This window comes from Macaca thibetana, chromosome 18 (assembly GCF_024542745.1).
Source record: "Macaca thibetana thibetana isolate TM-01 chromosome 18, ASM2454274v1, whole genome shotgun sequence".
Lineage (NCBI taxonomy): Eukaryota > Metazoa > Chordata > Mammalia > Primates > Cercopithecidae > Macaca > Macaca thibetana.
This window is the reverse complement of record NC_065595.1, coordinates 36,357,583-36,383,405: the sequence shown is the minus strand read 5'-3', so window position 1 is coordinate 36,383,405 and position 25,823 is coordinate 36,357,583.

The window sequence follows — 25,823 nt, the reverse complement described above, 5'->3', positions numbered from 1 at the left end:
CACTCTAACATCACAATTAAAAGAACTAGAGAAGCAAGAGAAAACACATTCAAAAGCTAGCAGAAGGCAAGAAATAACTAAGATCAGAGCAGAACTGAAGGAGATACAGACACAAAAAACCCTCCCAAAAATCGATGAATCCAGGAGTTGGTTTTTTGAAAAGATCAACAAAATTGATAGACCGCTAGCAAGACTAATAAAGAAGAAAAGAGAGAAGAATCAAATAGATGCAATAAAAAATGATAAAGGGGATATCACCACTGACCCCACAGAACTACGAACTACCATCAGAATACTATAAACACCTCTATGCAAATAAAGTAGAAAATCTAGAAGAAATGGATAATTTCCTGGACACTTACACTCTTCCAAGACTAAACCAGGAAGAAGTTGATTCCCTGAATAGACCAATAGCAGGCTCTGAAATTGAGGCAATAATTAATAGCCTACCAACCAAAAAAAGTCCAGGACCAGATGGATTCACAGCTGAATTCTACCAGAGGTACAAGGAGGAGCTGGTACCATTCCTTCTGAAACTATTCCTATCAATAGAAAAAGAGGGAATCCTCCCTAACTCATTTTATGAGGCCACCATCATCCTGATACCAAAGCCTGGCAGAGACACAACAAAACAAGAGAATTTTAGACCAATATCCCTGATGAACATCAATGCAAAAATCCTCAATAAATTACTGGCAAACTGGATTCAGCAGCACATCAAAAAGCTTATCCACCATGATCAAGTGGGCTTCATTCCTGGGATGCAAGGCTGGTTCAACATTCGCAAATCAATAAACGTAATCCAGCATATAAACAGAACCAAAGACAAGAAGCACATGATTATCTCAATAGATGCAGAAAAGGCCTTTGACAAAATTCAACAGCCCTTCATGCTAAAAACGCTCAATAAATGCGGTATTGATGGAAGGTACCTCAAAATAATAAGAGCTATTTATGACAAACCCACAGCCAATATCATACTGAATGGGCAAAAACTGGAAAAATTCCCTTTGAAAACTGGCACAAGACAGGGATGCCCTCTCTCACCACTCCTATTCAACATAGTGTTGGAAGTTCTGGCTAGGGCAATCAGGCAAGAGAAAGAAATCAAGGGTATTCAGTTAGGAAAAGAAGAAGTCAAATTGTCCCTGTTTGCAGATGACATGATTGTATATTTAGAAAACCCCATTGTCTCAGCCCAAAATCTCCTTAAGCTGATAAGCAACTTCAGCAAAGTCTCAGGATACAAAATTAATGTGCAAAAATCACAAGCATTCTTATACACCAGTAACAGACAAACAGAGAGCCAAATCAGGAATGAACTTCCATTCACAATTGCTTCAAAGAGAATAAAATACCTAGGAATCCAACTTACAAGGAATGTAAAGGACCTCTTCAAGGAGAACTACAAACCACTGCTCAGTGAAATAAAAGAGGACACAAACAAATGGAAGAACATACCATGCTCATGGATAGGAAGAATCAATATCATGAAAATGGCCATACTGCCCAAGGTAATTTATAGATTCAATGCCATCCCCATCAAGCTACCAATGAGTTTCTTCACAGAATTGGAAAAAACTGCTTTAAAGTTCATATGGAACCAAAAAAGACCCCGCATTGCCAAGACAATCCTAAGTCAAAAGAACAAAGCTGGAGGCATCACGCTACCTGACTTCAAACTATACTACAAGGCTACAGTAACCAAAACAGCATGGTGCTGGTACCAAAACAGAGATATAGACCAATGGAACAGAACAGAGTCCTCAGAAATAATACCACACATCTACAGCCATCTGATCTTTGACAAACCTGAGAGAAACAAGAAACGGGGAAAGGATTCCCTATTTAATAAATGGTGCTGGGAAAATTGGCTAGCCATAAGTAGAAAGCTGAAACTGGATCCTTTCCTTACTCCTTATACGAAAATTAATTCAAGATGGATTAGAGACTTAAATGTTAGACCTAATACCATAAAAACCCTAGAAGAAAACCTAGGTAGTACCATTCAGGACATAGGCATGGGCAAAGACTTCATGTCTAAAACACCAAAAGCAACGGCAGCAAAAGCCAAAATTGACAAATGGGATCTCATTAAACTAAAGAGCTTCTGCACAGCAAAAGAAACTACCATCAGAGTGAACAGGCAACCTACAGAATGGGAGAAAATTTTTGCAATCTACTCATCTGACAAAGGGCTAATATCCAGAACCTACAAAGAACTCAAATTTACAAGAAAAAAACAAACAACCCCATCAAAAAGTGGGCAAAGGATATGAACAGACATTTCTCAAAAGAAGACATTCATACAGCCAACAGACACATGAAAAAATGCTCATCATCACTGGCCATCAGAGAAATGCAAATCAAAACCACAATGAGATACCATCTCACACCAGTTAGAATGGCAATCATTAAAAAGTCAGGAAACAACAGATGCTGGAGAGGATGTGGAGAAATAGGAACACTTTTACACTGTTGGTGGGATTGTAAACTAGTTCAACCATTATGGAAAACAGTATGGCGATTCCTCAAGGATCTAGAACTAGAAGTACCATATCATATAACCCAGCCATCCCATTACTGGGTATATACCCAAAGGATTATAAATCATGCTGCTATAAAGACACATGCACATGTATGTTTATTGCGGCACTATTCACAATAGCAAAGACTTGGAATCAACCCAAATGTCCATCAGTGGCAGACTGGATTAAGAAAATGTGGCACATATACACCATGGAATACTATGCAGCCATAAAAAAGGATGAGTTTGTGTCCTTTGTAGGGACATGGATGCAGCTGGAAACCATCATTCTTAGCAAACTATCACAAGAACAGAAAACCAAACACCGCATGTTCTCACTCATAGGTGGGAACTGAACAATGAGATCACTTGGACTCAGGAAGGGGAACATCACACACCGGGGCCTATCATAGGGAGGGGGGAGGGGGGAGGGATTGCACTGGGAGTTATACCTGATGTAAATGACGAGTTGATGGGTGCTGACAAGTTGATGGGTGCAGCACAGCAACATGGCACAAGTATACATATGTAACAAACCTGCACGTTATGCACATGTACCCTAGAACTTAAAGTATAATAAAAAAACAAAAAAAGGTCAGGAAACAACAGGTGCTGGAGAGGATGTGGAGAAACACTTTTACACTGTTGGTGGGATTGTAAACTAGTTCAACCATTGTGGAAAACAGTATGGCGATTCTCAAGGATCTAGAACTAGAAGAACCATATGACCCAGCCATCCCATTACTGGGTATATACCCAAAGGATTATAAATCATGCTTCTGTAAAGACACATGCACACGTATGTTTCTTGCAGCCCTATTCACAATAGCAAAGACTTGGAATCAACCCAAATGTCCATCAGTGGCAGACTGGATTAAGAAAATGTGGCACATATACACCATGGAATACTATGCAGCCATAAAAAAGGATGAGTTTGTGTCCTTTGTAGGGACATGGATGCAGCTGGAAACAATCATTCTCAGGAAACTATCGCAAGAACCGCAAGAACAGAAAATCAAACACCGCATGTTCTCACTCATAGGTGAGAACTGAACAATGAGATCACTTGGACTCGGGAAGGGGCACATCACACACCGGCACCTCTCATGGGGAGAAGGGAGGGAGGAGGGATTGCATTGAGAGTTATACCTGATGTAAATGACGAGTTGATGGGTGCTGACAAGTTGACGGGTGCAGCACACCAACATGGCACAAGTATACATATGTAACAAACCTGCACGTTATGCACATGCACCCTAGAACTTAAAGTATAATAATAATAAAAAAAATAAAAATAAAATGGCAACCCACTGGAGGTTGTTAAGCAGAGTGACAAGATTTGACGCGTTTTAACATCATCATTTTACCTGCTGCATTGAGGCCAGATAATATGCTGGCAAGAGCAGAAGCAGAGTAATGAGGAGACTTGCAGAAATACTGGCAAGAAAGGATTCTGGCTTGGAGCAGAATCGTATCAGTGGTTAAATTTTAGGTGTATTTTGAAGGTGAAGCTCAATGCTAGTTTTGTTTGCTTGTTGTTGTGTATACTTTCCCTTGAACAACTGGGAGAGAGGAGTTGTCATTAACTGAGGTGTACATGAATACAGGAGAAGCCAACTTCCCTGGGGTAAAGGTAGAACATATCAGGGGTACAGTTTTTAAACATGTTAATTAGCAGATGGACATATGAGCCAACATTAACTCATTTACTCCTATTAACAATTCCATAAACTGGGTACTAATATATCCATTTTGCACTGAAAAAACTAAGACCCAAAGAGGTCCAGAAATTGACACAATGAGCCACGTGACTAAGCAAGTGCTGAGCAAAAGTTGAACTCCAGGACATTTTACATCTGTGGCCCAGGTTGACGGCTATTATCGATTACTGCCAAACTAAGAGATATTGAAGGCCTTTGCATTTCAAACAGCCAAAAGAAAAATATATCCACTGATGTGCCTGACGGTTTCTGGAAGAATTTCATGGGTTAGTTTTGTGCTACAGGAAGACAGGGCAGTCACCTTTCAGTTACGCACATTAGAGTATTCTCAAATCTCAGAAGGAAATGGCCACACCCACTGCATACCTCTCTATTCTGTGCCGGCAACAGGGGCTCTGGCATTCTTTGGCATCTTTCAATCCACCTTATCACTTTGCAGCACATAGAACCCTGCGTTCTGTTCAGTCCAGGTCTGTATTATAGCTCTTGTGACCATAAATTTGTACTAATCATTCTTCTGCCTAGGGTAGGTTTTCATCCTTGATCTTGGCTTTAATCCCTCTCTACTTTCCTGAAATATTTCTCTTTTTACCACTATTATTTGGCATCTTCTTTCCATATTGGAATCCTTCCTGCTGCTTAATAAGTCAGAATATTTTTTAAATATAGCTTTTCTCGAATTCCTTCATATGAAGAGAGATATCAATTAGCAATTATAAAACATATTTCACTCCAAAAACTCTCAGATTTCTTTGTTGTTGTTGTTGTTGTTGTTGTTGTTGTTTGAGACGGAGTCTCACTCTGTCGCCCGGGCTGGAGTACAGTGGCCGGATCTCAGCTCACTGCAAGCTCCGCCTCCCGAGTTTACGCCATTCTCCTGTCTCAGCCTCCCGAGTAGCTGGGACTACAGGCGCCCGCCACCTCGCCCGGCTAGTTTTTTGTATTTTTTAGTAGAGACGGGGTTTCACCGTGTTAGCCAGGATGGTCTCGATTTCCTGACCTCGTGATCCGCCCGTCTCGGCCTCCCAAAGTGCTGGGATTACAGGCTTGAGCCACCGTGCCCGGCCATAAAACTCTCAGATTTCAAGCGTGACTACAGACTTTTTCTCATCTAGAACTTCTCCGCTTTTGTGCCTAGTAAACAGCCTGGAACAGAAGGAGAACACTGGAGAGAAACGGAAGTTAAGTCTAGAAGGGAAATCATGGTCACCCCATTACTGAGGACTTAGATTGGCTGCTGAGTTTGGTCTTGAATTAACAGACCAGACTGGGAGAAACAATAAGCACATGAGTCACTGGGAGAAACAATAAGCACATGAGTCACTGGGAACTGATGCTTATATTTTTCCTCTTTGCCTTAACCACCCTTAGCCCTGTCTCCACTGATGTGCAGATGAGTTACAAGAGGAAGCATTTCCCAGGCTGCAAAGCAGTTCACTTAGCTCCAGATCGTCAGAGTGTCTTGAGTCAGTTTGGTGCAGATTCCACCAGTGAGCTTTGACTTCTCAGCAATCTCTCTCTCGAGAGGCTTCCCAGAAATCTGTCCTTTCAGCTCACCCCTGAATGCACTTTGAGCAACTGGCTGCCTCTCCCATAAGTACATTATTAATGGTCTCTTTTCAAAAGCAGAGATAGTGCCCTGGAAAATGCAGTATTGATTTTTTCTCCTTCTTTCTCACTGTTTCAATCACTGCTCGTTTGAATGGCTTTCATTTTTAGCAACAACAAGAGAATCTTTGAAGAAAAGTGGTTTATAGGATCAGCCTGAAATAAAATCACCACTCAATTTAAGCTCTGAAAAATACTATTGATATTTTAATAGAAGTTTGCAGAAGCTATTGCGAGCTCAATAATAGCTACAAGGAGTTTATACACAGAAATCATACTTAGGGATCATTTTATTTCTTAGGCAGTATGTGTTAACAGCAAATAAAGGTTTAAACTTTCACTCACTTCCAGACTATATATATCAAGAATCTCAAGAGTGTGGAAATGTTCAGAGTACTTCGGAAGGGGTGAAAGACTTTCTACGACTCAAATGATTTGTCTTTAATTGGCCCTTGTAGATAAAACTGGGGTGGTTTTCTCTTAAGCGCTCTATTTGCCTGCTGTTGGAATCAGGAAATCCCAGCTCCCTTACAGCTGAAAAGACCTATAGACCATTCAGTTAAACAAATTTGTTGTTCAGGTGAGACAAGTAAAGCCCAGGTGATGATGTAGCTTGATGGAGATGGCAAAACCTCAAATTCCTGTCCAGGATTCTCTCTTTGTGGGCACCTGGATTCCTTCTCCCTACATGCACCTTGTTATAGTGCTGACTTCTCTCTTTCTTCATTTCCTCCCATATTCTCTAAATGCCTATAGATCTTGTCAATTCTGAATCTTCCTATGCTGTATGAACATACTCATTCACGAAGTAGAATAATATTACCATATGAATTGGCTGATTCCTTAGCAAAAATAGAGTGTTACCTTCAAGGGTCACATCAAGAAGCATCTCTTCCAGGAAACCCATTCTGTGACTTCAGTCCATATTGATGTCTCTCCGTTTTGCCAATCCCTATAAATCACAGAAAATGTGTATTATATAGTATCTTCATTTCAGTGTTCTATGTATATGCCAAGATTTTTAATGAGGTCTTTGAAATTGATATTGATTAAATGAATATTTACTATGTAGCTAGTAAGTGTATACGGTACCATGCTATATGTTCAGAGGACTAAAGATGAGAATAAAACATAATTTTTCTGGAATTATGTGTGTTTGATACAGGTACAAGTTTTAAACACATGAAAATAATTTTCACAGGAATACCTTGATGTGAAGGAAGATAGTAAAAAGAAATTCCAGAAAGGGGAGTTAAAGAGCAGAAAAAGTAGGGCTGGTCAATTTAGTGGTATTAGATAGGGTACCTGGGGAAACATGGCTGTATTTAGTTTCAAAACATAATTAAAGGGGATGGAATAGGATGAAAATAAAAATATTCCTAACTTTGGAGAATCAAAGCTATGTGTTTAATATATTACTCAAACAGGGAAAAGGAACCTTGATTAGAATAGGGTGAAGGGTATGCATGCATTCATTCATGTAACAAATATTAATTGAGAATCTTAGCACCTAGACTAGTGCCTATTTATAAAGCACTAGTCAAGGTTCTAAGGTTAACTCTGAAATGATGGGTTTAGGAAGTGTTTACATCAAATACCAGGCTAGCATGAATGCTACGAAAATAGAAAGCAAGAATCAGAAGAAGAAATGTTGGGGAAATTGTGCCAGTTAAATATGGAAAGCTAAAGAGCCAGCATAACCTAAGCACTGATTGTTATGCTAGTAATAGGAGGAGGGCACATGAAGGAACTAATGTGAAGTCCAGGTGGATAGAGGAGGAATACTGGAGGGTCAGGTTTTGGTCATAGTACTAGGGATAGGGTGTTTGGTGGGAGATCTCTCTTTTTCACTTTTCTTATTAAGGATCTCCCCTTTTGCTCTTCCATAGAGTTGCTTAATTACATGGGCCTCAAGCAACAAAGGCTGCCTGACCTTCTTTGTTCCTACATTAATCCTGTTTAAATTCTTGGAGGATGCAGAAAGCCACTGCCATCAGAAACCAGGCCAACTCCCATGGGAAAGGAAGCCCCTTAGTCTCATTAGGAATGTTCTTGCAAGTTCCACTTGGCCAAGCATCTCTCACCAGGAGCCTGAAAGGGGTGGGAGAGAGAGGGGATACTTATAGTAACAAATGGTGTAGGATTTGCCTGGCCTCTTCTTCTTTGTGTACATCTTTCTTGGGAACCATGAAAGAAAATAGTTCTGGCAGCTAGCCATTCTCATTCTTTTCTCAGCAGAGGGAAATCTAATATAATCCAGCTCTTAGACGCAGGGTTTCTGCTTTCTGTTTTCATGTGTTTAGCATGACCTGATGTAGGACCTAATTATACCCCTCTCACTAGGTCCCAACAAAGAGTTTTTTACACTCTAATTAGTTCAGTCCCTAAAATGTGGACAGGTAATGAGAGACTAAGTTTCTTCACAGAAATGCATTCTCTTCTGAGAAATATCCAGTCATGAAAAGCAATATGGAGGGGTAATGAAGATGAAGAGGAGGTAACCTAATAAAAGGTAAGCACCTACTCTGTTATAGGCAGTGTGCTCGATGCTTTAAATGTGTTATTTTGCTCAATTATTACAATATCTCATTTCACACGTAAAGAACGTGATTTTCACCAATGTTATATGACAAAATTACATGACTTATTTCTATTTGGTATTAATGGCTTCTTCTCCCCATTTTTTTTTTTTTTTTTTTTTTTTTGATATCACAGTTTTACTATGGGCTAAAAGCAATTCTAAACCCAAATGAAAAATGAAAAGCTCACCCTTGGTATAACCTCACACACCAGTTGGGGGAAAATTTGATGTCTAGGAAGACATGTGAATGACCGTAAAACTGCACTATATAGAATGCCATCTTTTTTAACTTAGGAAAGCCAACACAAATTCCAAATGTCTACTTTGTTAATGACCTGAAAACAAACTATATGAAATATATGTATTCTTCATCTGGACTATGCTGGCCATTAGAAAATAAACTCAAATTATAATCCATTCCTATTTGGGATTAACTGGGTTTAACATCTTTGATTACACATACCATCCCTTCGATTTGTGGAACAAAGAAGTAAAATTTTTGGTCTTCTGAGGGTCAGGACATGAACTCAGTTTTGGGGTTTTTGTTGTCATCATCATTATTGCTTTTTTCCAAGATAAATATAAATGTTGTAATTATTTCAAAAATGTGTTAAGTTCTGTTTTTTTCTGGGTACCAAATTATCCTTGAGAGTATAGTTTACGATTGCCTTCAGGATTTATTACATCTTACTTCACCTGGGAATCAAAGGCCTTGTAATATTGGAGCACAATCTACGTTTTATTTGTTTGCATCAGAAATATTTATTGAGGATCTAATTTATGTCAGGGTCCTCTCTCAGTATTGTGAATGCTATAAATATATTTCTTCTTCCCATATGTCTATGCAGAATCACCTTATTTTCAAACATTTGCTGAAAATATTAACTATGAAACTGGCTGTGGGGTATGTAGAAACTCTTTGTTATAATCTTGCAACTTTTCTAAAAATCCAAAATTATTCTAAAATGTAAAGGTTATTAAATATTAAAAAAAACCCTCCAGGAAGTATTTCTAACCACCTTCCATTTGTGAACTTATTTATTTGTGGAGTCGGGTCCACAAAGGCTGTACAGAGCCGTCACTAATGACCTGAGCAATAGCATTTATTCATATGTATCTGTGAGTTGTTTGGCTGGTACCATTGTCCTAAGAAGACTGAACTATATCTGGTGCTTTCTGGCATCCCCTAAATAGCTAAGCCCAAAGAATGAGTGAAATCACTACAAACTTTTCTGCCATAGGGCATTGTTTGAACTGACAGGTAATTTGCTGTATTACTCAAATTGGAACTCTCGTGTAGTGGTATTTTTTTTCTCCTTTAGTCCTGTCTTCATATTGCATTCTTTGGCCAAAACATTGAACTCACTCTGTTTATCTTCCTATAGTGTACAATTCATATTTTTTTTGATAAATAATACCCATAGGAAATAGACAAAGCTCAATTTTTTGAATATATACATGAATCTGTCATCAAACATAACACTTTTGTGATATAGAGAATTTATCTTCATAGGTCATAAAAAACATACTTAACCAGCTGCCTCAGCTGTGTTGTATGTCCTGCATGTACACTCACACCCAAACACAACTGACTTCCAACTTTGACAAATACTTTCACGGAAGAAAATGAACTTCAATTAATTTTTAAACTCAGTTTAGTCTGCTTTGAATAACTATCCTAATGAAAATGGCCTAATAACTTGAATCATTAAAATGTTATTTATTATTAAATGGGGGTCATCTTGTTTTTCAACTGAATACTTTTTTCATGAATACTTGTGTAAGATGACCTATCAACATCTCAATTAACTAAAATTCTATTTTGCATCAGCCCCATGAAGAATATCTTGTTAGTCACAGGGGGAAATGGTAGTAAAAATAAATTTATCTTATCTTGGAAAATTACAGTTTAGAAGGAAATTCCAAATTTAGATATAAAAATTGAAATTGAAAGAAATTAAAGATATCGGGATAGTTAATGTTGGCTTGTCAAAATGGAGTAACAATGATGCATCTATGTGTTCTATGCCTCAGGTATAGCTGATGCTGAGTTCTCCAAATGTAAACATAGGGAACCTTACCATTTATTTTGAAAAATAAATGAGATAAGTGAGTATGCATCAATAATTCATGGTAACATTTTTAAAATAATAATTTTAAGCATCCAATAACCCAAATATGTTGCAAGTAACTCAGTATCATAGTAGCAACAGGAGGAAGCCAAATTAAAGTGTCTTCTCAGTGAAGAATGGATACCTGGATTTATAGATTGTTAATCTATATTTTTTTTCGTGAGACTTTACGGTCCAGAATCACTCAAATGGATCCAATTCAAGTAAAACATTTAATTGAATCTCCCATCTAGACAATGCTGTCTTAGGTCACTTGTCCTGGGAGTCAGATTCTAAGACTCTGAGTTTAGAGTACCACAAAGATTATTGGGGTCTGTTATTGACAGCAGCATGACTGAGCAGAGGGACCAACTGAACTGGAATGCAAGAACAACAGGGGCTTCAGCCACTCTAATGGGTTTTCTGATTCTAGGATAGCCCTTCAGAGATGTCCCAGTAGAGGCATGGGAGCTGGACCGTTGTACCCTCAGATCAACCAGTTATTCTGATGTGGATTTTCCCAGGATGGGGGAATACTCTTGGCAGAGATAATTTCCATCAACTAGGGATAACTCCTGGTGTGGGTTTCAGGTATGTCAGTCTGAAGCAAACACTCCTACCACTGGATGGCACGCACAACAAAAGTTTTCTTCTAGGTGTTTGAGGAATAAAAAGTTACTATGATAATCAGCCAGGTTCTCATCCTCTAGAAGATGTTAGTCTACTTTGGGAAATAAGGGCAGTTGGGTAAACAAAAACCTATAATTTTAGTAAGTAATATCACCCAAACATAAATAAAACACTGTGGGTGTACAGAGTAGGGAACTGTATATACAGTGACAACCAAGACCCATGACTGTTGTTTCACAAATAACAGGAAATTCCTAATACTTATTATTAACTGCAATGTCCAGGGAAACTGAAGTTGAGTCAAAATTAAGAACAATTCACCATCACTAGTTTGTTAAGACAATGGTTCAGAAAAGCCCTATCCTATGGAAACTGGGTATTATCCAAATCATTGACAGTCCGAAGCACATATTCCAAGAAAAATGTGCTAATCAGAAATTGAACACACTTTCCTGCTCTTTTGAAAGAGAGGGGCTTTAAAGCCAGCCCAGAATGGAAACAAATTCATATTCTACACACCTACAAGCTGAGAAGTCTTGATTGAGCCAATGAATGTCTCTAAACAACAGTTTTCTTAAAGTTAAGCTTACTAATACTTATATTCTAGGGATAAGCATTACATTAAATGAAACTGGGTCCCAGCAAATGTCAGACTAAGTTAACATGGACCCACTCCCACTACAAACACATAGGAAGGAAGCAAATAATAATACACATACAAAATTGAGCTTAAAAGAGTTGAAATTATTAATGCCAGAAATAGAAAAATTAAAGCCAAAGCAGGCCTTAAAAATGGAAACTTATAATTTAATATTCACAGTAAAACAGCAAATGAAGTTTTGGACCAGGGAAAGTAAAGAGCTGTCCCTAAAACATCTGCATAAGTTGATATGCTGGAAGCAGTGCCCCTTTGAGGAAAAGAAGATTAGAGAAACTAATTATACTAGAAAATCATCATCTAAGGCAAAGCAGTAAGAAAGCATAAAGTCTCTGCCTAGAGCTCTAGGTAGGAAAAAAATATCTCCCACAAGGCACGATATCTGCAGGCCTAAATCTCCACTCTTACCATGAAGGTATTTCAAAACTGACATATTAATGTTATAACTGGCACCAAAAACAAAAACAAAACAAAATTGTTGAAAACCCTGGAGTTTCCAGCTGAAACTAACCAAAAATCTCTCTGCAGCACTGTTGCCATAATCTAGTATAAGCGTGGTCACAAATCTCTACTACTAAGGCAAAATAATCTATCAAATTTATAAACTGCACGAGAAAATAATCAACTGTGTATTAGTCAAGATAACGTAGGTTAACAAACCAACACCAAAATTCAATCCAAAAATAATCCAAAACAGGCCAAAAAGAAAAAAAATGTATTAAAAAAATCAAATTTAAAACACATGTTAAATGGTAGACGTAAAGCCAACTCTATCAGCAATTACATTTGTATAACTCAATTGAATATTTCAATCAAATACTGAATTTTTAAAACTGTGCTGTTTACAAAAAGTAAATATGACAGAAAATTTAGATGAGAAATGTTAAGAAAATACATAACATTCAAATATTAACAACTAATATCAAAGTGGGTTTTAATACAAGAAGTGTTAGTAGAAACAAAGAGGGAAATGTCTCAGTATCCAAACAATCAATGCTCTAGGAAGATGTGGCCATTTTATATCTGTAGCAACTCATTAAGAGGACTTAAAAAAAAACAGACAAAAGGACAATCCTAGGGGAGAATTTAACATATATTCCAAATGATTTTTTTAAAAAATAGGACAAAAGAGGATAAAAAAGACTTAGAAAACAAAATTAATATAGTTGATCTTATAGACATGTGAAAAAGGCCACATAACAAAAACAGCCCACGTTCTTTTCACACATGTGTACAATATGTACCACAGTTGACCACTTGCGGCACATAAGAAAGTCTCAGAAAATGTTAAAAGATTTAAATCACTTAGAGAATGCCTGACAGCACTGGAACTAAGCTTTAAATCAATGACAAAGAAACTTTCCAACAATCTGAAAATTAATAACAATCAAAAAGAGCTCAATGTTGGTTTTTCAAAATGATTAAAAACAACTATCAAGACTTTTCAAGGAAGAAAAAACTTTAAGACTGATCAAGTATATATATATATATATTTTCTGTCTTTCTCTGTATATATAAAAATATATAGAATATATGCAGACTGCATATAATTTGAACTCCAACATTTAATATATGTACACATATATATCCAAAAATTAATAGTCATTTATAAACATATATATATAGTTAGGGTTCAAATGGTGTATATTCTATTTATATGTAGAGAGAGATAATGAAAAAGGTAACAACTAATTCTATATATATTAAATATAAGAGGTTACTATGAACAGCTTTATGCCAATAAATTTGACAGTTTGGATTAAATCAATAATTTTCTCAATGAATTAACCACTTAAAGAGACAGGAAATACAAAAAAAAATTTAATAACCCAATATCTATCCATGAAATTAAAACCACTGATGAGAATGTAAATTAATGCAGCCACTATGGAAAACAGAATGAGGTTTCTCAAAAGTTTAAAAATAGAACCACCATATGATTCAGCAGTCACACTTCTGAATATATATCTACACAAAATAATTGAAATTAGAGTCTGAAAGGGATAGTAGTACACCCATGTCCATTACAGGATTATTCACAATAGACAAAATATTAGAAACAATATTGTTGGATGAATGGATAAAGAAAATGTGATACATACACACAATAAAATATTAGCCTTAAAAAAGAGGAAATTCTGTCATATGCAACAAACGGATAAACTGGCAAAATATGGTGAGCAAAATGAGTCACAGAAAGATGGATACTGGTAAGTTCACTCATATGAAGTATCAAAAATAAATTCATAGAAGCAGAGAGTGGAAATGTGATTGTCAGGGGCTCGGGGACGGGAGAATGGGGAGCTGCTGTTCAAGTGACATAAAGTTTCAGTTATACAACATGAAAAAGTTCTAGAGATCTACTGAACAACAGTGCACCTATGTTTAGCAATACTGTATTAAGAGAGTAGATCTCATGTTAAGTGTTTTTACTATAATTTTTTAAAAATATGCAGGTATTTATGTATGACATTTATTCATATTTCCAAGTTGAATATTAAACTTCAATGAAATGTATTTTTTAAAATAAAGAAATATAAAAGAAAGTAAAATCATTATGTAAAACTCAAAGATTTCAGACCAAGATAATTTTAATGGCGAATTGTTTCAAATGTTTTAGACAAAAATAATACTATTACATAATACTTAACAGAGGAGAGGGTAAAACATCCTGGCTCTTTTTATGAAACAAACATATCCTAGATACCAAAACTAGACAAGATACTACAAGAAAAATAACATAATAGTCTAACATAATCATATATGTAAAATCCTAAAGATAATATTAAAAAACATAAATTCAGAATGAAATTAATTAGATATTACACCATCATCATCAATTCAGGTTTTTTCAAAAAATGTTGGGATATTTTAGCATTCAAAAGTTAGTTATTCACTGTAACCCAGCTACTGGGGAGGTTGAGGCAGGAGAATCACTTGAACCCAGGAGGTAGAAGCTGCAGTGACCAAGATCTTGCCATTGCACTCCAGCCTGGAAAACAAGAGCAAAACTCTATCTCCAAAAAAAAGAAAAAAACAAAGGGAGGGTCCAAGATGGACAAATAAGAACAGCTCCAGACTACAGCTCCCAGGGTGAGCACAGAAGACAGGTGATTTGTGCATTTCCAACTGAGGTCCCAGGTTCATGTCACTGGGGCTTGTCAGACAGTGGGTGTAGCCCACAGACTGTTAACCAAAGCAGGGCAGGGCATCACTTCACCTGGGAAGTGCAAGGGGTTGGGGAATTCCCTTTCCTAGCCAAGGGAAGCCGTGACAGATGGTATCTGGAAAATTGGGACACTCCCACCATAATACTGTGCTTTTCCAATGGTCTTAGCAAATGGCACACAAGAAGATTATATCCTGTGCCTGGGTCAGAGGGTCCCTTGCCCATGGAGACTCTCTCACTGCTAGCACAGCAGTCTGAGATGGAACTGCAAGGTGGCAGCAAGGCTGGGGCAGGGGCGTCCACCATTGCTCAGGCTTGAGTAGGTAAACAAAGCAGCCAGGGAGCTCGAACTGGGTGGAGCCCACCGCAGCTCAAGGAGGCCTGCCTGCCTCTGTAGACTCCACCTCTGGTAGCAGGGCATAGCTATACAAAAAGCAGCAGAAACTTCTGCAGACTTAAACATCCCTGTCTGACAGCTTTGAAGAGAGTAGAGGTTCTCCCAGCAGGGAGTCTGAGATCTGAGAATGGACAGACTGCCTCCTCAAGTGGGTCCCTGACCCCCAAGTAGCCTAACTGGGAGACATCTCCCAGTAGGAGCCAACTGACACCTCATGCAGCCAGGTGCCCCTCTGAGACGAAGCTTCCAGAGGAAGGATCAGGCAGCAACAACTGCCATTCTGCAATATTTGCTGTTCTGCAGCCTCTGCTGGTGATGTCCAGGCAAACAGGGTCTGGAGATGACCTCCAGCAAACTCCAACAGACCTGCAGCTGAGGGTCCTGACTGTTAGAAGGAGAACTAATGAAAAAGAAAGGACATCCACACCAAAACCCATCTGTACATCACCATCATCAAAGATCAAAGGTAGGTAAAACCACAAAGATGGGGAGAAACCAAAGCAGAAAAGCTGAAAATTCTAAAAATCAGAGCGCCTCTTCTCCTCCAAAGGAATGCAGCTCCTCGCCAGCAATGGAATAAAACTGGACAGAGAATGACTTTGACGAGTTGAGAGAAGAAGGCTTCAGAAGATTGATAATAACAAATTTCTCCAAGCTAAAGAGGGATGTTGGAACCCATTGTAAAGAAGCTAAAAACCTTGAAAAAAGATTAGATGAATGGATAACTAGAATAAACAGTGTAGAGAAGACCTTAAATGACCTGATGGAGCTGAAAACCATGACATGAGAACTACATGATGCATGTACAAGTTTCAGTAGTTGATTCCATCAAGTGGAAGAAAGGGTATCAGTGATTGAAGATCAAGTGAATGAGATGAAGCAAGAAGAGAAGTTTAGAGGAAAAAGAGTAAAAACAAACAAAGCCTCCAAGAAATATGTGACTATGTGAAAAGACCAAATCTGCGTCTGATTGGTGTACCTGAAAGTGATGGGGAGAATGGAACCAAGTTGGAAAACACTTTTCAGGATATTATCCAGGAGAACTTCCACAACCTAGCAAGGAAGGCCAACATTCAAATTCAGGAAATACAGAGAATGCTACGAAGATAATCCATAAGAAGAACAACCCCAAGACACATAATTGTCACCAAAGTTGAAATGAAGGAAAAAATATTAAGGGCAGCCAGAGAGAAACATTGGGTTACCCACAAAGGGAGTCCCATCAGACTGATAGCAGATCTCTTAGCAGAAACTCTACAAGCCAGAAGAGAGAGGGAGCCAATATTCAACATTCTTAAAGAAAAGAATTTTCAACCAAGAATTTCATTTCCAGCCAAACTAAGATTCATAAGTGAAGAAGAAATAAAATCCTTTACAGACAAGCAAATGCTGGAGATTTTGTCACCACCAGGCCTGCCTTACAGGAGCTCCTGAAGGAGGGCACTAAAGATGGAAAGGAACAACTGGTACCAGCCACTGCAAAAACATGCCAAATTGTAAAGACCGTAAAATGCTAGGAAGAAACTGCATCAACTAATGAGCAAAATAACCAGCTAACATCATAATGCTAAGATCAGATTCACAAATAAAAATATTAAACTTAAATGTAAATGGGCTAAATGCTCCAGTTAAAAGACACAGTCTGGCAAATTGGATAGTCAAGACCCATCTCACGTGCAGAGACACACATAGGCTCAAAATAAAGGGATGGAGGAAGATCTAACAAACAAATGGAAAACAAAAACAAAAAAAGCAGGGGTTGCAATCCTAGTCTCTGATAAAACAGACTTTAACCCAACAAAGATCAAAACAGACAAAGAAGGCCATTACATAATGGTAAAGGGATCAGTTCAACAAGATGAGCTAACTATCCTAAATATATATGCACCCAATACAGGAGCACCCAGATACATAAAGTCCTTAGAGACCTACAAAGAGACTTAGACTCCCACACAGTAATAATGGGAGATTTTAACACCCCACTATCAACATTAGACAGATCAACAAGACAGAAAGATAACAAGAATATCCAGGAATTGAATTCAACTCTGCACCAAGCAGACCTAATAGACATCTACAGAACTCTCCACCCCAAATCAACAGAATATACATTCTTCACAGCACCACATCACACTTCTTCCAAAACTGACCACATAGTTGGAAGTAAAGCACTCCTCAGCAAATGTAAAATAACAGAAATCAAAACAAACTGTCTCTCAGACCACAGTGCAATCAAACTAGAACTCAGGATTAATAAACTCACTCAAAACTGCTCAACTACATGGAAACTGAATAACCTGCTCCTGAATTACTACTGGGTACATAACGAAATGAAGGCAGAAATGAAGATATTCTTTGAAACCAATGAGAACAAAGATACAACATACCAGAATCTCTGGGACACATTTAAAGCAGTGTGTAGAGGAAAATTTATAGCACTAAATGCCCACAAGAGAAAACAGGAAAGATCTAAAATTGACACCCTAACATCACAATTAAAAGAACTAGAGAAGCAAGAGCAAACACATTCAAAAGCCAGAAGAAGGCAAGAAATAACTAAGATCAGAGAAGAACTGAAGGAGATACAAACACAAAAAATCCTTCAAAAAATCAATGAATCCAGCGGCTGGTTTTTTGAAAAGATCTGCAAAATTGATAGACTTCTAGCAAGACTAATAAAGAAGAAAAGAGAGAAGAATCAAATAGATGCAATAAAAAATGATAAAGGGGATATCACTACTGATCCCACAGAAATACAAGCTACCATCAGAGAATACTATGAATACCTCTATGCAAATAAACTAGAAAATCTAGAAGAAATGGATCAATTCCCGGACACATACAACCTCCCAAGACTAAACCAGGAAGTAGCTGTATCCCTGAATAGTCCAATAACAGGCTCTGAAATTGAGGCAATAATTAATAGCCTACCAACCAAAAAAAAAATTCCAGGACCAGACAGATTCACAGCCAAATTCTACTGGAAGTACAAAGAGGAGCTTGGTACAATTCCTTCTGAAACTATTCTAATCAATAGAAAAAGAGGGAATCTTCCCTAACTCATTTTATGAGGCCAACATCATCCTGACACCAAAACCTGGCAGTGACACAACAAAAAAAGAGAATTTTAGACCAATATCCCTGATGAACATCGATGCAAAAATCCTCAGTAAAATACTGGCAAACCAAATCCAGCAGCACATCAAAAGTTTATCCACCATGATCAAGTCTGCTTCATTCCTAGGATACAAGGCTGATTCAACATATACAAATCAATAAATGTAATCCATCACATAAACAGAACCAAAGACAAAAACCACATGATTGTCTCAATAGATGCAGAAAAGGCCTTTGATAAAATTCAACAGCCCTTCATGCTAAAAACTCTCAATAAACTAGGTATTGATGGGACGTATCTCAAAATAATAAGAGCTATTTATGACAAACCCACAGCCAATATCATACTGAATGGGCAAAAACTGGAAGCATTCCCTTTGAAAACTGGTACAAGACAGGGATGTCCTCTCACTATTCCTATTCAACATAGTGTTGAAAGTTCTAGCCAGGGCAATCAGGCAAGAGAAAGAAATAGAGCATATTCAATTAGGAAGAGAGGAAGTCAAATTGTCCGTGTTTGCCGATGACATGATTGTATATTTAGAAAACCCCATCGTCTCAGCCCCAAATTTCCTTAAGCTGATAAGCAACTTCAGCAAAGTCTCAGGATACAAAATCAATGTGAAAAAATCACAAGCTTTCCTTTAGACCAATAACAGACAAACAGAGAGCCAAGTAATGAGTGAACTCCCATTCACAATTGCTTCAAAGAGAACAAAATACCTAGGAATCCAACTTACAGAGGATGTGAAGGACCCCTTCAAAGAGAACTGCAAACCACTGCACAATGAAATAAAAGAGGACACAAACAAATGGAAGAACATTCCATGTTCATGGATAGGAAAAATCAATATCATGAAAATGGCCAAACTGCCCCCAGTAATTTGTAGATTCAATGCCATCCCCATCAAGCTACCAATGACTTTTTTTTCACATAATTGGAAAAAAACTACTTTAAAGTTCATATGGAACCAAAAAAGAGCCTGCACTGCCAAGACAATTCAATGCAAAAAGAGCAAAGCTGGAGGCATCATGCTACCTGACTTCATACCATACTACAAGGCTACAGTAACCAAAACAGCATGGTACTGGTACCAAAACAGAGACACAGACCAATGGAATAGATCCCTCAGAAATAATACCACACATCTACAACCATCTAATCTTTGGCAAATCTGACAAAAACAAGAAATTGGGAAAGGATTCCCTATTTAATAAATGGTGCTGGGAAAACTGGCTAGCCATATGTAGAAAGCTGAAACTGGATCCCTTCCTTACACCTTATACAAAAATTAATTCAAGATGGATTAAAGACTTAAATGTTAGACCTAAAACCTTAAAAACCCTACAAGAAAATCTAGGCAATACCATTCAGGACACAGGCAGGTGCAAGGACTTTATGACTAAAACACCAAAAGCAATGGCAACAAAAGCCAAAATTGACCAATGGGACCTAATTAAACTAAAGAGCTATGTGCAGCAAAAGAAACTGATGTCAGAGTGAACTGGCATCAGTTCAGAATGGGAGAAAATTTTTACAGTCTACCCATCTGACAAAGGGCTAATATCCAGAATCTACAAAGAACTTAAATTTACAAGAAAAAAACAACCCCATCAAAAAGTGGGCAAAGGATATGAACAGACACTTCTCAAAAGAAGACATTTATGCAGCCAACAGACACATGAAAAATGCTCATCACCACCAATCATCAGAGAACCACAATGAGATACCGTCTCACACCAGTTACAATGGCGATCATTAAAACGTCAGGAAACATCATAAAAGTCAGAATGGTCATCATAAAAAGTCAGGTGATGGAGACGATGTGGAGAAATATGAACACTTTTGCCCTGTTGGTGGCAGTGTAAATTAGTTCAACCACTATGAAAGACAGTGTGGCGATTCCTTAAGGTTCTAGAACTAGAAATACCATTTGACCCAGCCAACCCATTACTGGGTATATACCCAAAGGATTACAAGTCATGCTGCTATAAAGACACATGCATACATATGTTTATTGAGGCGCTATTCACAATAGCAAAGACTTGGAACCAACCCAAATGTTCATCAATGATAGACTGGATAAAGAAAATGTGGCACATACACACCATGGAATTCTATGCAGTCATAAAAAAAGGATGAGTTCATGTCCTTTGTAGGGACATGGATGAAGCTGGAAACCATAATTCTAAGCAAACTATCACAAGGGCAGGAACCAAATAACGCATGTTCTCACTGATAGGTGGGAATTGAACAATGAGAACACTTGGACACAGGGTGGGGAACATCACACACCAGGGCTTGTCAAGGGGTGGGGGTAGGGGGAAGGGATAGCATTAGGAGAAATACCCAATGTAAATGACGAGTTAATGGGTGCAGCACACCAACATGGCACATGTGTACCTATGTAATAAACCTGCACGTTGTGCACATGTACCCTAGAACTTAAAGTATATAAAAAAGTTATTTATACATTAATAAAAGAATATATGACTATCTGTATAGAGTCATTAAAAAATTATTTAGCTAAATACCTATTCATGATTGAGAAAAAAACTTCAGCAAACTAAAAATTTAGGAAATGTAATTAACTGATGAAAAATATGTATAAAACCTACCAGAGACATATTTATTTATTTTTACATTCAAGAAAATACATGTTCAGGTTTGTTACAGGAATATATTACATAAAGGTGAGGCTCAGGCTTTTAGTGTACTCATCACCCAAATAGTGAAAATTGTATCCAATAGATAATCGTTTTAATTCTCACCCTCCTTTCCATCCTCTCTACTTCTGGAATCCCCAGTGACTATTATTTCCATTTTTATGACTGTATGTAACTATTATTCAGCTCCCAGTTATAAGTGAGAATATGCGGTATTTGATTTTCTGTTTCTGAGTAATTTTAGATAGGATAATGGCCACCAGCTCCATTCATGTTGCTGTAAAGGACACGATTCCTTACTTTTTTATGTCTGCATAGTATTCCATGATATATATATATATATATATATATGTGTATGTGTGTGTGTGTGTGTATGTATACACACACAGGTCTATATCTATACTTCTATCTGTCGAGCGATCTATCTATCTATGTATCTACACACACACCACATTTTCCTGATTGAATCAATTGTTGATGGCCACTTAAGTTGATTCCATGCCTTTTCTATTGTGCAAAGTGCTGGGATAAACATGTAAGTGTAGGTAACTTTTTAATATAATGATTTCTTTTCCTTTGGATAGAGCTCAGTATTGGGATTGCTGGGAGAACAGTAATTCTATCTTTAGTTCCTTGAGAAATTTCCATATTGTTTTCAACAGAGGTTGTAATAATTTATATACTCACCCACAGTGTTGAGGGTTCCCTTTTGTCTGCATCAATATGAACCTCAATTGATTTTTGACTTTTTACTAATAACCATTCTGATTGGCATAAGATGACATCTCATTGTGGTTTTCATTTGCATTTCTATGATGCTTAGTGATATTGAGCATTTTTTTGTTTTTTGGCCCCTTGTATTTCTTCTTTTGAGAAGTGCCTATTTATGTCATTTGCCCACTTTCTAAAGGGATTGTTTACTTTTTTCTTGTTGAGTTGTGCTCATTGTAGATTCTAAATATTCTTTTTCAGAAACATAATTCGCAAATATTTTCTCCCATTCTGTAGGTTGTCTGTTTACTCCATTGATTCTTTTGCTGTGCAGAAGTTTTGTAGTTTAATTAAGCCCATTTGCCTGTTTTTATTTCAGTTGCATTTGTTTTGGGGGTCTTAGTTATAAATTCTTAGCTTAGACCAATGTCAACAAAAGATTTTTCTAGGGTTTTTTCTTGAACTTTAATACTTTCAGGTATTACATTTAAGTCTTTAATCCATCTTGAGTTGATTTTCCTGTGTGGCGAGAGATAGGGGTTCAGATGGACTCTTTTGCATTATTGTATATAGCTAGCCAGTTTGCCCAGCACCTTTTACTGAACAGGGTGTCCTTTTCCCATTAGTTTTCTTTTTCTGAATTTGTCAGATTAGTTGGTTGTAGGTATGTGACTTTATTTCTAGGTTCTCCATTCTGTTCCATTGATTTATGTGTGTATTTTTGTACTGGTACTATGCTGTTTTAGTTACTGTAGCTTTGTAGCATAATTTGAAGTTAAGTAACATGATGCCTTTGGCTTTCTTCTTTTTGCTTAGAGTTAATTGCAATATTATGGGTCTTTTTTGAATCCATATGAAATTTGGAATTGTTTTTTCTAATTCTGTGAAGAATAATGACATTGGTAATTTTATTGAAATTGTGTTGAATCTGTAGATTGCTTTAGACAGTATGGTCATTTTAATGATATGAATACTTCCAATATATGAGCATGAGATTTTCTTTTATTTTTTTGTGTCATCTATTTCTTTCATCATTATTTTGTAGTTTTGTAGAGAATTTTTATCTCATTGGTTAAATATATTCCTGAGTATTTTAATCTATTTGTGGCTATTGTAAAGAGGATTGAGTTCTTGATTTGGTTGTCAGCCTGAATATTATTGGTGTATAGAAATGCTAGCTATTTTTATACGTTGATTTTCTATCCTGAAACTTTACTGAAATTGTTTATCAAGTCTAGTAGTCTATTGGAAGGGTCTTTAGAATTTTCTAGGGATAAGATTATGTCATCAGCAAACAGAGATAATTTGACTTCCTCTTTCCCAATTTGGTTGCCCTTTGTTTATTTATCTTGCATGATTGCTCTGTTAAGACTGTTAATACCATGTTGAACAGAAGTAGTGAAAGTGGATATCCTTGTCTTGTTTCAATTCTCAGGGGGAATGCTTTCAATTTTTCCCCTTTCCATATGATCTTAGTTGTGAGTTTGTGATAGATGGCTCTTATTACTTTAAAGTATGTTCCTTCAATGCATAGTTTGTAAAGGGTTTTTATCATGAAGGGATGTTAGATTTTATTGAATGATTTTTCTGCATCTATCAAAACTATCATATGTTTTTTGCTTTTAATTCTCTTTCATGATGACTCACATTTACTGATTTGCAAAAATTGAAACATCCTTGCATCCCTGGAATAAAATCTACTTGGTTACAATGAATTATCTTTTTGATGTGCTGTTGGATTTGGTTTGCTAGTATTCTTTAGAAGATTTTTACATCTATGTTCATCAGGAATATTGGCTTTTAAGATTTTGTTGGTGTTATGTCATTGTCTGATTTTGGTATTCTCATGATAATGGTTTCATAGAATAAGTTAGGGAGAAATCTCTCCTCCTCAAGTTTTTAGAATAGTTTCAACAAGATTGGTACCAGCTCTTCTTTGTACATTTGGTAAAATACAGCTGTGACTCAGTCTTGTCATGAACTTATTTTTGTTAAAAAATTTTTATTACTGATTCAATTTCATTACTCATTATTGTTTGTTCAGGATTTCTATTTCTTCCTGGTTCAAACTTGGGAAGTTGTATGTTCTAGGAATTTATCCACTTCTTCTGGGGTTTCTAGATTGTTCATACAGAAATGTTCACAGTAATCTCAAACAATCTTTGGTATTTCAGCAATATCAGTGTAATGTCACTTTTTTCTTTCCTGATTATGCCTGTTTGAATCTTCTTTTTTTCTTGTTGAAACTAGCTAGCAGCCTCTCAATCTTGTTTATCCTTTCAAAAACAAAATTTGGGGCTTTTGATCCTTTGTATACATTTTTTGGTCTCAATCTCATTTAGTTCTTCTTTAATCTTTGCTATTTCTTCTATTCTACCAGATTTAGGTTTGAAAATTTCTTGTATTTCTAGTTTCTTTTGATGTGATTTTAGGTCATTAATTCAATTTCTTTTTATCTTTTTGATGTAGGCATTTAACACTATGAACTTTCCTCAGTACTACTTTTTCTGTATCCCAGAGTTTTTGGTATGTTATGTCTCTATTTTCATTCATTTCAAACATTTTCTTGTTTAGGCCTTAAAAATTTTGCTTTTTACACAAAAGTCATTCAGGAGTAAGTTATTTACTTTCCATGTACTTCTGTAGTTTTGAGACCTCCTCTGGGTATTGCCTTCTAATTTTATTCCACTGTGATCCAAGAAAATTCTTGATATGATTTTTATTTCTTTTATTTAGTTTATTGAGACTTGCTATATAGTCAAGCATGTAGTCAATAGTGGAGAATTTTCCACGAGCAGACGAGAAAAATTGATATTCTGTAGTTGTTAGGTAGAATGTTCTATAAATGTCTAGTAAGTCCATTTGGTCTAGAATCTATTTTATGTTTAGAGCGTCTTTGTGGACTATCTGAACTTAATGACCTGTTTAGGGTTGACAGTGGGGCATGGAAATCCCCCACTATTATTGTATTATTCTTAATCCCTTTTCTTATGTCTAGCAGTATTTGTTTTATGAATCTGGGTGTTTGATGTTGGATGAATATATGTTTCTTTTTAAATTTATTATTATTATACTTTAAGTTCTAGGGTACATGTGCATAACGTGCAGGTTTGTTACATATGTATACTTGTGCCATGTTGGTGAGCTGCACCCATCAACTCGTCATTTACATCAGGTTTAACTCCCAATGCAATCCCTCCCCCCTCCCCCCTCCCCATGATAGGCCCCGGTGTGTGATGTGCCCCTTCCCGAGTCCAAGTGATCTCATTGTTCAGTTCCCACCTATGAGTGAGAACATGCGGTGTTTGGTTTTCTGTTCTTGTGATAGTTTGCTAAGAATGATGGTTTCCAGCTGCATCCATGTCCCTACAAAGGACACAAACTCATCCTTTTTTATGGCTGCATAGTATTCCATGGTGTATATGTGCCACATTTTCTTAATCCAGTCTGTCACTGATGGACATTTGGGTTGATTCCAAGTCTTTGCTATTGTGAATAGTGCCGCAATAAACATACGTGTGCATGTGTCTTTATAGCAGCATGATTTATAATCCTTCGGGTATATACCCAGTAATGGGAGGGCTGGGTCATATGGTACATCTAGTTCTAGATCCTTGAGGAATCGCCATACTGTTTTCCATAATGGTTGAACTAGTTTACAATCCCACCAACAGTGTAAAAGTGTTCCTATTTCTCCACAGAATATATGTTTAGGAGATTTAAATCCTCTTGTTGTGCTAAACGCTTTATCATTATATGATGCTGTTCTTTGTCTTCTTTTACTGTTGTTGGTTTAGAGTGTTTTACCTGATTTAAAAATGGCCAATTCTGCACACTTTTGTTTTCAATTTAATATATCTTCTTCTGCTTCTTTACCTTGAGCCTGCATAATTTCTTGTAGGAAGCAGAAGATTGAGTTTTATTTT